This window comes from Euphorbia lathyris, chromosome 5 (assembly GCF_963576675.1).
Source record: "Euphorbia lathyris chromosome 5, ddEupLath1.1, whole genome shotgun sequence".
Taxonomy (NCBI): Eukaryota; Viridiplantae; Streptophyta; class Magnoliopsida; order Malpighiales; family Euphorbiaceae; genus Euphorbia; species Euphorbia lathyris.
The window spans coordinates 45361287-45375452 of record NC_088914.1 but is presented as its reverse complement, the minus strand read 5'-3'; the positions used below and the strand labels follow the sequence as shown (position 1 = coordinate 45375452).

The following is a 14166-nucleotide window of genomic DNA, read 5'->3' as shown; positions in this document are numbered from 1 at the left end:
GATTGCTTGTCTGGGAGGAAAATATTTCATCAGGAACAGTGTAGCCATTTCCTCCCAATTTGTGATAGAGCCTGGTTGCAGATTCTTCAACCAATTCTTTGCCTTATCCTTCAAGGAAAATGGAAACAATTTGAGTCTGATTACTTCGTCACTATCATTTCTATGAGTGCGAAATGTGTTGCACATTGTGATGAAATCTTGAATGTGAGCATTTGGATCTTCATTTGGGTATCCCCCAAATTGCACAGCTGTTTGTAGCATCTGAATCATTGAAGCTTTTACTTCAAATAGGCGATTGCCTTCATTTGGTATTATGATGCACGACGAATGTCCTTCAGTGGATGGTCTGGAATAATCCTTCATCCACAACCTCTGGTTACCATTGTTGTTATTATTGTTTTCAACATGACCCTCCTCATGGTTCTCTGCATGTTCCTGATTTGGTATTTCGTTTTCGCGATCCATTCTGGCACGTCTAGCTTGTCTGAGTAGTCTTCTTCTTCTTCTGTAGGTTCTCTCAATCTCGAGGTCCACAGGGAGGATAGGAATACCTGCTCTTCGCATACACAGCTAGAAGTCGAAATACAAAAACTGGACAAACAGGTAGTTATCGGGTAATGTTAGGCATGAATTTGACTACAATTTAACATATTATTTATGATGAATTAAGGGTGTTTTTAGGGTAAAATTACGTAAAAGAAGGTCTTATAAGTGTTTTTTATGCACATTGGGAAAGATTAAGTCAAACAGACTGTAAGCAGCCTATTTTGCAGATGCCATGAGGAGATGAGCAACCTTTGATCCAGTAGTCAAACGCTGCGTGTCTGATGACGGATAGCAAATTGACAAGCGGTAGTAGCAACAAGAAGGAAAGGCAGGAAAAGAACAGCTAAAAGCAACAAGATGACATGAGTGATCGACCTTTGAGTGGTCAAAATATCTTAACCACTTCTACTAATCTAGGATTAGTTGAACAATCTACTTTATTTTGTAATATTTTATGAATACTTTTATGTTCCGATTACTTTCTTCCTCCTATATATAAATGTAGTGGAGGGAAAGGAAGGGACACCTTTTTGTAAACTGAAAATAGAAGTTTTGGTAGAGAGAAGAGCTCTCGAGGAAGATGATGACTGCATGGATGGAGTTCTGTAGTTGCAAAGCAGACTGTTCACTCGGTAGTATGAGTGAGTAGTCATTTTGAACTAGTTTGGCCAGTTAGGGCCAGTTATGTAAGCTCTCTATTTTCTATTTATGAATGAATGTTGATAAATTATGATGTGTTTGATAAAGTTTCTTACTCCATTACTTATGCATGTATGATAGTGTTAGATGAATGATAGGGAATTGCTTTCGTCTTCACGGAACTTTTTATCAAACGTCCAACCCCGAAGCAGGAATGTTATGAGGTTGTATCAAGGGGTTTCTTTATTGAAATGTTGTTTCGATCGTAATGCAAGAAAGAACCAACCTTAGGGACGCTTATGGTTGTAGTAAGTCTTAGAATCTTAAGAACACACGAGAGTTGACTTAAGTGAGCATTAAAGCAGAAACCTTGACTTCACTTTACTTCATTCATGAATAAATAGGATGTTTAGGGACTTAAAGTAACGTGTTCCGCTGTGCCTAGCCTGTTCTACCTTTTACCATTATCAAGTAATCGTTTTTATAAGTTAAATCATTGACTTTGTTACCCGTTCACAATATATCTCTACATCAAGAAGTCACGCACCATGAACACCCTGTTCTGCAAGGTTTTTTCTAGTAAAATTTGGTCATCAATCCCTGTGGAGACGATACTCTATTATCACTTTATTACTTATTTCTAGTGCACTTGCTAGAGTCTGTTCAGAGGACAACAAGTTTTGGCGCCGTTGCCGGGGATTGAAAGCAACAAAATTTATCTGAAAATTTCTGTGAAACAATGTGTTTTTAATCTATTTGCTAAGTAGTGCAGCCAGAAGTAGATCTCTCACTGTCTATGCGCAGAGCTGGACCACCAGTTTTTCCTATCGATCTTGAGTTAGAGAGAATGTGTAGACGAAACCAAGCGGGAGCTCGACGAGCAAGATAAAGGGAGCGACAAAGAGAAAGAAGGATGACTGGAAGAGTACCACCAGAACAACCAGTTCAACCTAATCAAGAAGAGGAAGGAGAGAACAACAATTCTATAGTTATGAGGATCAGAGACTATTCCAGATCGACCACGGAAGGACACTCGTCGTGCATTGTGTTGCCTAACAAAGGGAACAACATGTTTGAAGTGAAAGCATCTATGATACAAATGTTGTAGGCAGTAGTGCAATTTAATGGATACCAGTCGGAAGATCCAAACGGACATATCCAGGAGTTCATTACACTGTGCAACACTTTCCGATCAAACCGAGGAGTCTCCGATGATGTGATAAGGCTAAAGTTGTTTCCTTTTTCTCTCAAAGATAAAGCAAAGAATTGGTTAAAGAACCTACAGCCAGGAACCATTGCCACTTGGGAAGAGATGGCCAGTGCTTTTCTAATGAAATACTTTCCACCTAGACAGGCCATCAAACTCAGAAATGAGGTGTCTCGTTTCGTGCAAGAAGAGGATGAATCCTTGGCCGAGGCATGGGAAAGGTACAAAGAGCTATTAAGGAGGGTACCAAATCATGGCATCCCCATGTGGATGCAAGTACAGAATTTTTACAATGGAGTCACCAACATTTATAAAATCCAGATTGAATCCATTGCTAATGGTAACCCTGAAGATCTTGAACCACAAGCCTTGTGCGACCTTATTGAGAAAGTCGTAAGCACAAGTTATAACTGGCACTCAGCTAGGAGTGAAGGAAAAAGAACGGCGGACGATGATGTTGTGTCAAAACTGACCACCCAGGTGGAACAGCTTGCAAGGCAGCTCAGCAAGATTAATGTATCATCCATTCACAGTGAACCACCATTCAATGATGTTTGTGATTTTTGTGGCGGGCCTCACTTCAACATCAACTGTCCTAGAGTCAAGCAAGGGAAAGGTGAGCAGGAACAATGTGATTATGCTGGATATAATCAAAGGAACCCACCAAAACCATACTCCAATACCTACAACCCAGCTACAAGAAATCATCCGAACTTCGGATGGACTGGATAGCCGAATCAGCAGGAACAACCGAAGTACCAGCAGAAACAAGGAGGACATTACCAGAGGCAACCTCAACAACCTTATAAACAGCCTGTTCCACCAAAGGAAGATGTAGAACAGGACATGAAGACCATGATGATGCAATTCATGAAGCAGACACAGGCTTCAATCAAAAATTTAGAGACACAAGTCCATCAAATTGCTGCGTCATCATCAAAAGGAAAATGGTTAATGCCGAGTAATACTGAACCAAACCCTAAAGGAGATGTCATGACTATCACTCTGCGATCTGGTAAGGAAACTTACCCTCCTTTGTCGACTAATAAAAGTGATAAGTGTGCAGTTACCTCTCAAAACGCTAAAGAAAAGAAGGAACAAGCTGTTCCTAGCTAAGAAGAGCCAACCGTGGTGGAATTGATCGCTAATCGAGACCAGGAGGAACAAGGGGAGAGGTACAAGCCACCTCTTCCCTATGTGCCACCTGTACCTTATCCGGCGAGGCTGATAAACAAGAAGCTTGAAGAGAAAAATTCAAAAGTGCTAGACACCTTGAGGAAGTTGCATATCAACATCCCCTTCGTGGAAGCACTTGCCCAGATGCCCACATATGCAAAATTCTTAAAAGATATCTTGTCCAATAAAAAGAAATTGGAAAATATCTCGATGATCCAACTAATCAGGGACTGCTCCTCAATACTCCAGAACAAGCAGCAGCTTCCGAAAAAGCTAAAGGACCCAGGGAGTTTTTCGATTCCATGCTCAATTGGCAAGTTAAATATTGAAAATGGATTATGTGACCTAGGAGCAAGTATAAACCTAATGCCATATTCGGTGTATGCTAAGCTAGGGCTAGGAGAACCACAACCAACTAGAATGTCCATTCAGTTGGCTGATAGGTCTGTCTGTTACCCGAGGGGAGTCGTGGAAGATGTATTGGTCAAAGTAGGAAAATTCATACTGCATGTTGATTTCATCATATTGGACATAGACGAGGATTTATATGTTCCTATTATCTTGGGTAGACCATTCTTAGCAACGGGTAAAGCATTGATTGATGTAGGAAAAGGACAGTTATTTTTGCGAATTAATGGGGAGGAAATCATTTTCAAGATGAATGAGGCTATGAGACGAGCTAACACTAGTGATGACACATGTTATTTCTTAGATGATTTCCAAAGTCTTTCTACTTCGCAGGAACAGGGACAGGACACTCTAGAGGCACTCTTGGGAGAAGAAGTGAATTTATGTGAAGGAACAGGCTGTTCCATTGAAACCAATGTGTCAACACTCCCTCCAGATCCCACTGTTCCTACTCATCAAGAACCACCTGAACTAAAACCTTTGCCATCACACCTAGAGTATGCTTTTCTTGAACCACCAAGCGGAAGCCCGGTGATTATATCTTCAAAACTAACCCCTGATCAGAAAGCTCAACTCATGGAGGTATTGAGAAGAAACAAGGATGCTATTGCATGGAAAATTGATGATATCAAGGGAATTAGTCCAGCAGTGTGTGTTCATAGAATTCTGATGGAGAAAGATCACAAGCCGTCCATCCAACCACAGCGCAGATTGAACCCCCACATGAAGGAGGTTGTAAGGAAAGAAGTGATCAAGCTGTTAGATGCAGGAATCATTGATCCCATCTCTAACAGTGTCTGGACCAGCCCTGTTCATGTAGTGCCAAAGAAAGGAGGTACCACGGTTGTTCTCAATGAAAAAAATGAATTGGTTCCCACACGGACCATAACAGGATGGCGAGTATGTGTGGACTACCAAAAGCTCAATGAGGCAACTAGGAAGGACCATTTCCCTTTGCCCTTCATTGATCAAATGCTAGAACGTTTGGCATGGTATGCATTTTACTGTTTCCTTGACGGATATTCGGGGTATAATCAGATTGCCATCCATTGCGAAGATCAAGAGAAAACAACTTTTACCTGTCCCTACGGGACTTATGCTTACAGACACATGCCGTTTGGATTATGCAATGATCCAGCCACGTTTCAGAGGTGCATGATGTCAATATTTCATAATATGGTGGAATGGACTATGGAAATCTTCATGGATGATTTCTCCGTCTATGGAAATTCATTTGGAAGCTGTCTGAACAACCTGGAGGCTGTGCTAGTGCGATGTAAGGAGACCAATTTAGTCCTAAATTGGGAGAAGCGCCACTTTATGGTTACTGGCAGCATTGTTCTCGGGCATCAAATCTTTGAAAAAGGGATGGAAGTGGACAAAGCCAAGGTGGAAGTGATAGAGAAACTTGATGTTCCTACTAATGTCAAAGATGTGAGAAGTTTCCTTAGACACGCGGGGTTCTACCGAAGATTTATAAAGGATTTCTCAAAGATCGTGTTACCTTTGTCAGCTTTGCTACATAAAGATGCAGACTTCTCATTTGACACAAGCTGTGTAAAAGCATTCGAACTATTGAAGGGCAAGCTGATCAACTCACCTATACTGGCAAGACCAAACTGGGAACAGCCATTTGAGATGATGTGTGATGCTAGCGATACATGTGTAGGAGCTGTTCTTGGGTAAAGGATTGAGAAGAATTTCCGGCCTATCTATTATGCAAGCAAAACATTAAATGAGGCTCAGCAAAACTATACCACGATAGAGAAGGAGCTTCTTGCAGTGGTGTATGCTTTCGACAAATTCCGTCCATACCTGGTTTTGTCAAAGGTAGTTGTCTACACAGACCATGCTGCCTTATGCTACCTGTTTGCAAAGAAAGATGCAAAGCCGAGGCTGATACGGTGGTTACTCTTACTCCAAGAATTTGACCTCGAGATCAAGGACAAGAAGGGGACAAAAAACGTAGTTGATGATCATTTGTCCAGAATTTCTAATACAAATAGCCAGGAACAACCAGAAATCGTAGAGATTTTTCCAAATGAGCGTGTGTATTCTCTACAGCTTACTCCATGGTTTGCTGACATTGCCAATTTCCTTGCTAGTTCAATTAAACCTCATAACCTGTCCACTAACCAAAGGAAGAAGTTCTATGCAGAAATCAAATATTATTTTTGGGAGGAACCATATCTTTTCAGGTTGTGTGCAGATCAAATCATACATAGATGTATCACCCAAGAGGAAGGACAGGCTGTTTTGAGCCACTGTCATGATCGAGAAGCTGGTGCACATCATAGCGCAAGCAGAACAGCAACAAAAGTGCTCTAATCAGGTTTTTCTGGCCAACCATTTTCAAAGCTGCCAATATGTTTGTAAGTACTTGTAATGAGTGCCAAAGAACATGCAATATTTCAGCTCGGAATGCCATGCCCCTCAATAACATTGTTGTATGTGAAATATTTGATATATGGGGCATAGACTTCATGGGACCATTCCCTACGTCTTTTGGGCATAAATACATATTAGTTGTAGTAGACTATGTGAGCAAGTGGGTTGAAGCAATTGCTAGTCCCACCAATGATGCTCGTGTGGTTGTAAAATTCCTAAAAAGGCTGTTTGCCCGATTTGGTGTCCCACGAGCGATCATTAGTGATTAAGGAACCCACTTTTACAACGCTCAATTTGAAAAGTTGATGGGCAAGCTTGGAGTCTCTCATAGAATTGCCTCACCGTACCACCCACAAACTAGTGGGCAGGTGGAGATTTCCAATCGTGAAATCAAAAGAATTTTGGAAAAAACTGTGGGCAATTCTAGGAAAGACTGGGCAAACAAGCTTGACGATGCTTTATGGGCATATAGAACTGCATACAAGACACCCATTGGAATGTCCCCATTTCGATTGTTGTATGGAAAATCTTGTCATCTTCCAGTAGAGATGGAGCATAGAGCCTTTTGGGCGTTAACTTTCCTGAATTTTGAGAAACAGGCTGTGGGCGAACAGAGAAGGTTGCAACTATGTGATATGGAGGAATTTAGGTTGTTTGCATACGAAAACGCAGTCAATTATAAGGAGAAGACCAAGAAATGGAACGACAGGAAAATCTAGGAGAAAGTCTTTCAAGAAGGACATAGGGTCCTTTTGTACAATTCCAGGCTTAGACTGTTCCCTGGGAAGATGAAGTCCAGATGGTCGGGACCGTATACGGTGAACAAGGTGTTCGACCACGGGGCAATAGAGATTGTCAAGGATGGTCATGAACCTTTCAAGGTCAACGGACATCGGTTAAAACCTTATCTCGAGAATGATCACCAACGGAAAATTGACACTGTCCACTTCAAGAATCCCCCGAGCCAATAGAATCAAGAACAGGGTGTCCGCTGCAAACACCAATTGTAGCACGAGTAATCTTGCATTTTAGTACATTAACTTCAATTTTTGTCAAATTTTAGGTAGGATTGCTTAGTGGTGTTAAGTTAACTCTGTGTCATATGAGGGTCTGTAAAATAAGAAAATTTCTTTGATTAATATCATGTTTTTAAGTGCGAGCAAAAATATAAAACTTCTACCCTTCCATAAGGGTAAAGTTTTAATTTTTACTTGCTTGAAAAAGGAGATTGAAATGATCTTTGGGGGGGAATCAATTGATCCAAAATGTGAAGCGAATATGAGCGAATAAAGTGAACATCAAATCAAACTGTTCTTTGGGTACTTATTATACTCTACTTTTGCACCTCTCTCGGTAAAACCAAAGTAGGTAGAGTATAATAAATTCAAAACTCAAAAGTAACCGTTTGCTTTCCCCAAGCGTCTTTTCGTCTGTCCGCGGCTATTGCCACAACCACTCATAGAGGTGTGGCGTTCATAGAAACATCGTCATTATGATGGTTTTGGCAACAGGCCGTTTCGCACCTTTTTCTACTTAAAGGACGTAGACTGTATTGCGGACCCTAGTCAAAAAATTTCTAAACTCTTTCTCTCACACCGTTCCCCATATTTTGTTTGATAACTATCTTTGGGTGCACCTATTTAGTCTCTATCTCAGGATGAGGACTTGAGGCTCAGGAAAACAAGTGAAAGTAGAAGGTGCAAAGAAAGACAAAGCGAAGGGCAAGATGGTTGGCACGAGCACAGTCGCTTTTATACCCGATGAAAAACTGGTAAAGAAATTGTCTCAGTTTAAAGATGTCGTCGTACAACAATATTATGATGATTTGGCTCAACTGGAATTTGGGCCGGTGAGAACGATTTGCTAGGAAACGCTGAAAAAGCTTAAGCTTGCGGATGGTGTAAAGAAGCCCATGGAAGCATGCCATTTTGGCTGCTTCTTTGAGATGAAGGAGCCCGCGTACAAGGAACTCACTTTGGAGTTTCTAGCTACCTTTAAGCATGATCCCGAGATCACCGACCCAGATGAAGAAGGAAAGTTCAATTTCCGACTTATGACCCATACCCAGCGGCCATCTTTGAACACATTTAATAACCTGCTCGGAGCCGCGGATGATGATGATTTGGAGTCGGACGGGTACAAAGGGGCGTTCACCAAAACCCCAGGCGAGTTTGACCCGACGGCTTTCTGGCGCTCAATCTCTGGCCAGCCAAGTTACGACGGTAGTGCCTCCAAAGCATCTGGCATTGAGGACTATGCCATCCGCTACTTGCACAAACTGGTTTTCGGCACCATCTTCGCGCGAGAGAATCAAGCCACTATCCCTCACGCAGACCTTACGACCCTATGGAGTATGGTGCAGGGGCGCAGGATGAACTTAGGATTTTGGTTTGGGGAGTACATTAGCGCTTTTGGGAGGAAAAACTCTTCCGTCATATGTTGTGGCAGCATTGTGACGCGAATAGCCGAAGCAATCGGGGTCTTCAAGCCAGAAGACCGGAACAGGCTAACAGTGGTGAACTACCCGGAACAAATCGACTTGAAAAGCCTACAAAGCATGCTATTCGGGAGGATGGTGAATGGGAAGTGGGTCTGGATGTCAGATTTTGTTGAGGCCAAGAGGGTTGAAAGTCGGAAGCGGAAGAATGAGCCTACAGTATTAGTGTCATCAGAGTCAGAGCAAATTGAACAAGCCAAAGATCTTGGCTTTTACCAGAAATGTGCAAGGCTCTCCAATGAAGATATCCTCTCCAAGTTCAACGCCCTGTTTGCACAGACCCAAGCATGCAGAGAACAGATCTTTGCTCTGGAAAGTAAAAATGCCGCGCAACAAGGCGAGATTGACATGCTCAAACACCTTTGTGTGGAGGAACATGGGTGGGAGAGTCCCTCTGGTGCCTCGATAAAGAGTCCGGTAAGAGTTAAACTTGAAACAACTGCCAATGCCGCTGCCTCCTCGAAAGGGGATGGTAATGCTCCTGCTACGGATAAAGAGGTTGATTCCTCTCTTTCCCCGCCTGTCTGATCATTCAATTTGTCGTTATCCAAGCATCTGGTAACACTTATACCCCTTCTTTGCATTTGTTTACACTCGCCTGTTATCATGATTATGTTGTTTTTTCTATGCTTTTGTTAGTAGTAACATTGAGGACAATGTTCAATTCTAATTTGGGGGTGGGAAATTACATTAATAATTGCAATATCTGTGTGCATAACATGATAAAAGTTTGAACAAGTTGTTAGTGTAGTTTTTTTCTGAATAATAAATTATCCCCCTGTGACCTTTTGCATGTACAAAAGAAAATCTTTAACCATCCTCAATAAATATTCCTTGTTTATGTTCATTTTCTTGTAAACGTTCTAGTGTTTCGATTGTTTAGGCTCTGCTGTAATCACTAAACAGATTGCGCTTGTTATGATTGGAATGTGTGGTGATAGCCGTGTGTTAATCTTAAATACCCGAGTCTTGAAGTTTCAAAAATTTTTAAGTTTTAAATCAACTTTCACTTGAGGAACCTTTTGCCTAAATGCATGAAACCCCAAAGTAGTGAGAACTTGAGCCTACAATTGCATATAAAATGCATTGATTCTTTAAAGAGTGGGCTAGTACTTACTATCTTTATGGAGAAATTGCTTTGGTATGCCCTATAGAAATGGAAAAATTTTGGACAAACTTAGAATGATAAAGGCACTTAGGCACCCTACTCAACCATTAAAAGACATAACCCGTGCATTACACTCACATAGTAGGATAGACCATTTGAGCCTTGTCCCTTTTCTTTCGTTAACTTAGCCCATGAATAACCATAATCCTTTCACTTTGAGCTTAAAGAGCCCAGAATCTGCCTCATGCAAGCTGTGTGGATTGATAATATAATTGGCTGAGGAAACTCGCGCGCACATTGAAATAAAATGTTGAATAAAAGAAAATGATTGAGAGGAAAAACAAAATAAGCATACAAATTCTTCTAAACTTCAGTTTAAACAATCCCCGGCAATGGCGCCAAAAACTTGGTGTGTTAAATACGGACGCTAGCAAGTGTACGAGGTCGTGTTTAGTGTTGGGTAAGACCAAGTGTCGTATTCCACAGGGATTGCACTTAGTAGGAAGAACAATTACCTTAAGTGTTAGAATTTAAATATTGAGTGGGTTGATAATATCAAACATAGCATGAACAAGCAACTAAAAACAGTAATAAATGTAATGAACTCAAGATGAACAGGCACAGACCTAGCCCTACCGCCTACGAACAACTATGCTTAACGATTATCTTTTAGTGAAGTAAAACCATATTCTTGAGTTGGGTCTCTTCCTCATTTATCACTAAGGTCCGGTGTCCCATTTCCAAAGATTCTAAGTAGGTAAGATTAACCAAGTGTCCTTGCGTTAACATACAAACAAGCATTAAGTATCAAGAAGCATTCATAAATGAAACCCCAATATGTGGTAGTTTTCGTGTCCGTCCACTACGACATATGCCAAATAGCTATTTCTGTTACGTCGGAGCACCGTCGTGCCATCTTCGGTAACTAGAATATAGATTTGATCCTAATCTATTCTTTAAAGCATACTAATGACACTCATTCATTCATGGATGGAAATACTTCATTAATTAACAAAAGTAACTTACAGTCGCCGTTTAATGGTTGGATAGGCATGCAGAAGGAATTACTCACTCATTGACATGAGCGAATAGCTTGTTCTTCCCAAAATCATTCCTCCGACAATAAACATAAAAACAGAGAATAAAACTGAGGGTGGCGGAAAACGAGACTATTGTCATATTTATACCCTCTCTAACATCAACCCTAAGTACAAGGGTAAAGAGCAACAAAAAGTAAATCCAAAAGGACAAATGAACAATCTTCCTACACTTGGCGCAAGATGGAAGTTGTCTTGCTTTCCATGTTTTTCTCTATTTCTCTCTCATGTAGCTTGCTCGATCCGCGCGTTTATCCGTTTCTTTCCGAATGACCCGTTAATGCTGTTGCTTAAGCTGTTCTGTTCTACTGAGATCCTGTTCGTGAGGATTCCTACTCAAACTATTATTTCTGCATGTTTCTTCCATTTATGGTTGAAAACTAAGACTTTGAAGCTCTTTTCCATGAATGCTCAGACTTTAAAACTTGCTCATTTTACTCGTATCATGGTGTATACAGAGGAGTCCATTGTGAGTGAATCCATATTCATTTAGATAATTCAGGAAATCATTTGAAAGATATTCTCTGCCTCGATCTAATCAAAGTACTTTAATAGTCTTTCCTGTTTGATTTACTACTTCATTCTTGAATCATTTGAACTTTCTCAAAAGATTCTGACTTATGCTTCATCAAACAGATGAGTCAATATCTAGTATGATCATCTTATGAAGCTAATGAAGTGACTGAACCTTTCTCTTTACATGTGTTGATATATGACTACATACATCTGAATGTATTAGTCCTAGAGTGTCTGATACACGTTCTCCTTTATTGCTAAAAGGTGTCTTTGTCATCTTTCCTTTAAACAAGACTTACATGTGTTCATTGATTCAAAATCAACTGAGTTTATAAGCCCATCTGCATGCAGCTTAAACATTGTGTTTCTCGTTTATATGGCCTAGGTGACATTCCCATAAGTAAGTTGAATTATCTATCTTTCAATTCCAAATGTAAAAGCACCAGCCTGACCCTTCTTCTAGAGGGAGAGAGTCTAAGTACTTCTTACAGTTCCTCTTCCAATTCCCTTCTTTAACATATTGGTGGCATTCCCTTTTTATTTTTATTGACTTGGGTTTAATGCATTTGTTCTTCTTGGAATCTTTAAAATCGGAAAACTTCATTTTCTCTCGTGAGATCCCTCAATAACAAGTGCAGACATCACTTTCTTAAGATTTGGGCTCAACTGACTTGAGCGTATTCAAGAGCTCTTCTATAAAGGTCTCTGAGTTATTCATCTGACAGTTCATGATGAACTTATGAATAAATCTCTATGAGGGATCATGGAACTAAGTCGACACTTAATTCATTATCCATCACAAATCCAATATTAGAAAGCTTTGGTGATGTAGCCAATAAAATGTCACAACAGAAGAACCTTCTTGAATCTTGGAGCGAAATAATCATCGCTATCTCATAGCTTTCGCATTTAAGTCTGTTTCTCAAAACACCTCCTCCAAGTGCATAACCATGGAATACGCATCCATGTTCTCATGTTGCCTTTGTTGCTCTAGTGCCATAGCTGCAAGTATGATACATCCTGTACATTCGTCATCTGATTGGTGCTTCCGGAAAACATCAATCTTCTTGACAGAAGCATCATCAATTGGGACATTGGGTATCCGCGTATCTTAATACATACCCAATCCTTTTCGAACTTCAAAATAATTTTGATGGTGGGTATTAGTGTATCCTAATACATACCCAACCATTTCGAACTTCAAAACAATTCTGAGTTTTGCCAAAATATTTGGTGAATTTTGAACTATTCAATTTGTTATCGGTTAAAATATTATGTAGATCCATTTTCGATATGATGATTCAGAGTATTTACTTTAACTTGAGAGTGAGATAGAGTGACGAATGTTTTTCATTTGCTTTAACATATTCAATTTAAAATAGGACTTTAGTTGTTTAAATTGCTCCCACTATTTTGCCAAATTAATAACCCTCTATATTAATTCGAAGAATTTCACAAACTCTTTAGTGAGCTAGGATCCTACATCGTGAAGATTTCCTTGAATGACTCAAACAAGTTCACTCCCCTTAATAGGTAGATTCATGTAATCAATTCAATCAACTATGTGATTCCTAGGTTGTTGGGTTACTAACCGCATTAGTAACTAATACCTTTTAATATTAATCCTAACCATATTGCCCAATAGCTTTAAATAATCCAGACGACTCGCCCAACCATTCTCAGCCACTTTAAGTCATTAACCTTATATATTCGTGAAAACATTTTTCGATAATTCAGGTGTTATCCATAAGACCCCGAGCCCTAAGACTCTCAGTCACCCAAAGGCCCCCAGATACTGCCGGCTGAATTATAATATTAGAAGGGCAACCGATTTTATAACTTGCTTATTGACTTAACTTTTGTTTAGTGGGGGATTTTTATTTTAAGTCTCATAATCTAACCTAGTTTTGATTTGCTTTAGCATACATCAGACCATACATTCAACATCGGCAGTTATGGACATATTATCTAAATTTATTCCGTTGAGCCAGAAACGGAATAAAGGTCACCCTAGGGTAAATACTAACTATTACATATTTATCCTTCAAGTTCTCCGTCTTTTCCTTGGCGCCTTGATTTACAATAATATTTAATTTCTATACTACTTTAGAATACTTCAACTAATTTGAAGGGATTTAGGTGAGAAGAGAAATACAATAGAGAGTAGATAAGGCAGGACTCGTATGCCCTATTTTTCAAAATACCAAAAGACTAAATAACAATTATAGAGGGGTCTAAATATGTCCATAACACCAAACATGTAAAGACTCAATTAAATAAATTTAATTGGTTGATTACATAAACTATTTATGTAATATTTTAATTAATCAAATTATTAACCCTTAAATTAATTTTACTATCAATTTAGTCCTTTAATTAACTTTACTATCAAATTAACCTTTAATTAAATTTTGTATCATTTATATTTTATTCTAATTAAAATATATCAAATATAAACTTAATTAGACATTCAAAATATAACTATAAAAAATATTAATTATTTGTGTTCAATTATTTTATCAAAATTGTTTAATGTGTTTAATTCAACCGTATCTCATACAAATAATTAAACATCAAATAACTT

General features: G+C 39.5%; 1 non-coding gene across 1 annotated transcript; it reads right to left on the bottom strand.

Annotated features, from left to right (window-relative positions):
* Positions 1-2545: 2545 nt before the first annotated feature.
* Positions 2546-2652, bottom strand: LOC136231523 (small nucleolar RNA R71). Its single transcript, XR_010689897.1, has one exon. It is a non-coding gene; the product is annotated as a small nucleolar RNA R71 (small nucleolar RNA).
* Between the last annotated feature and the right edge of the window lie 11514 nt (positions 2653-14166).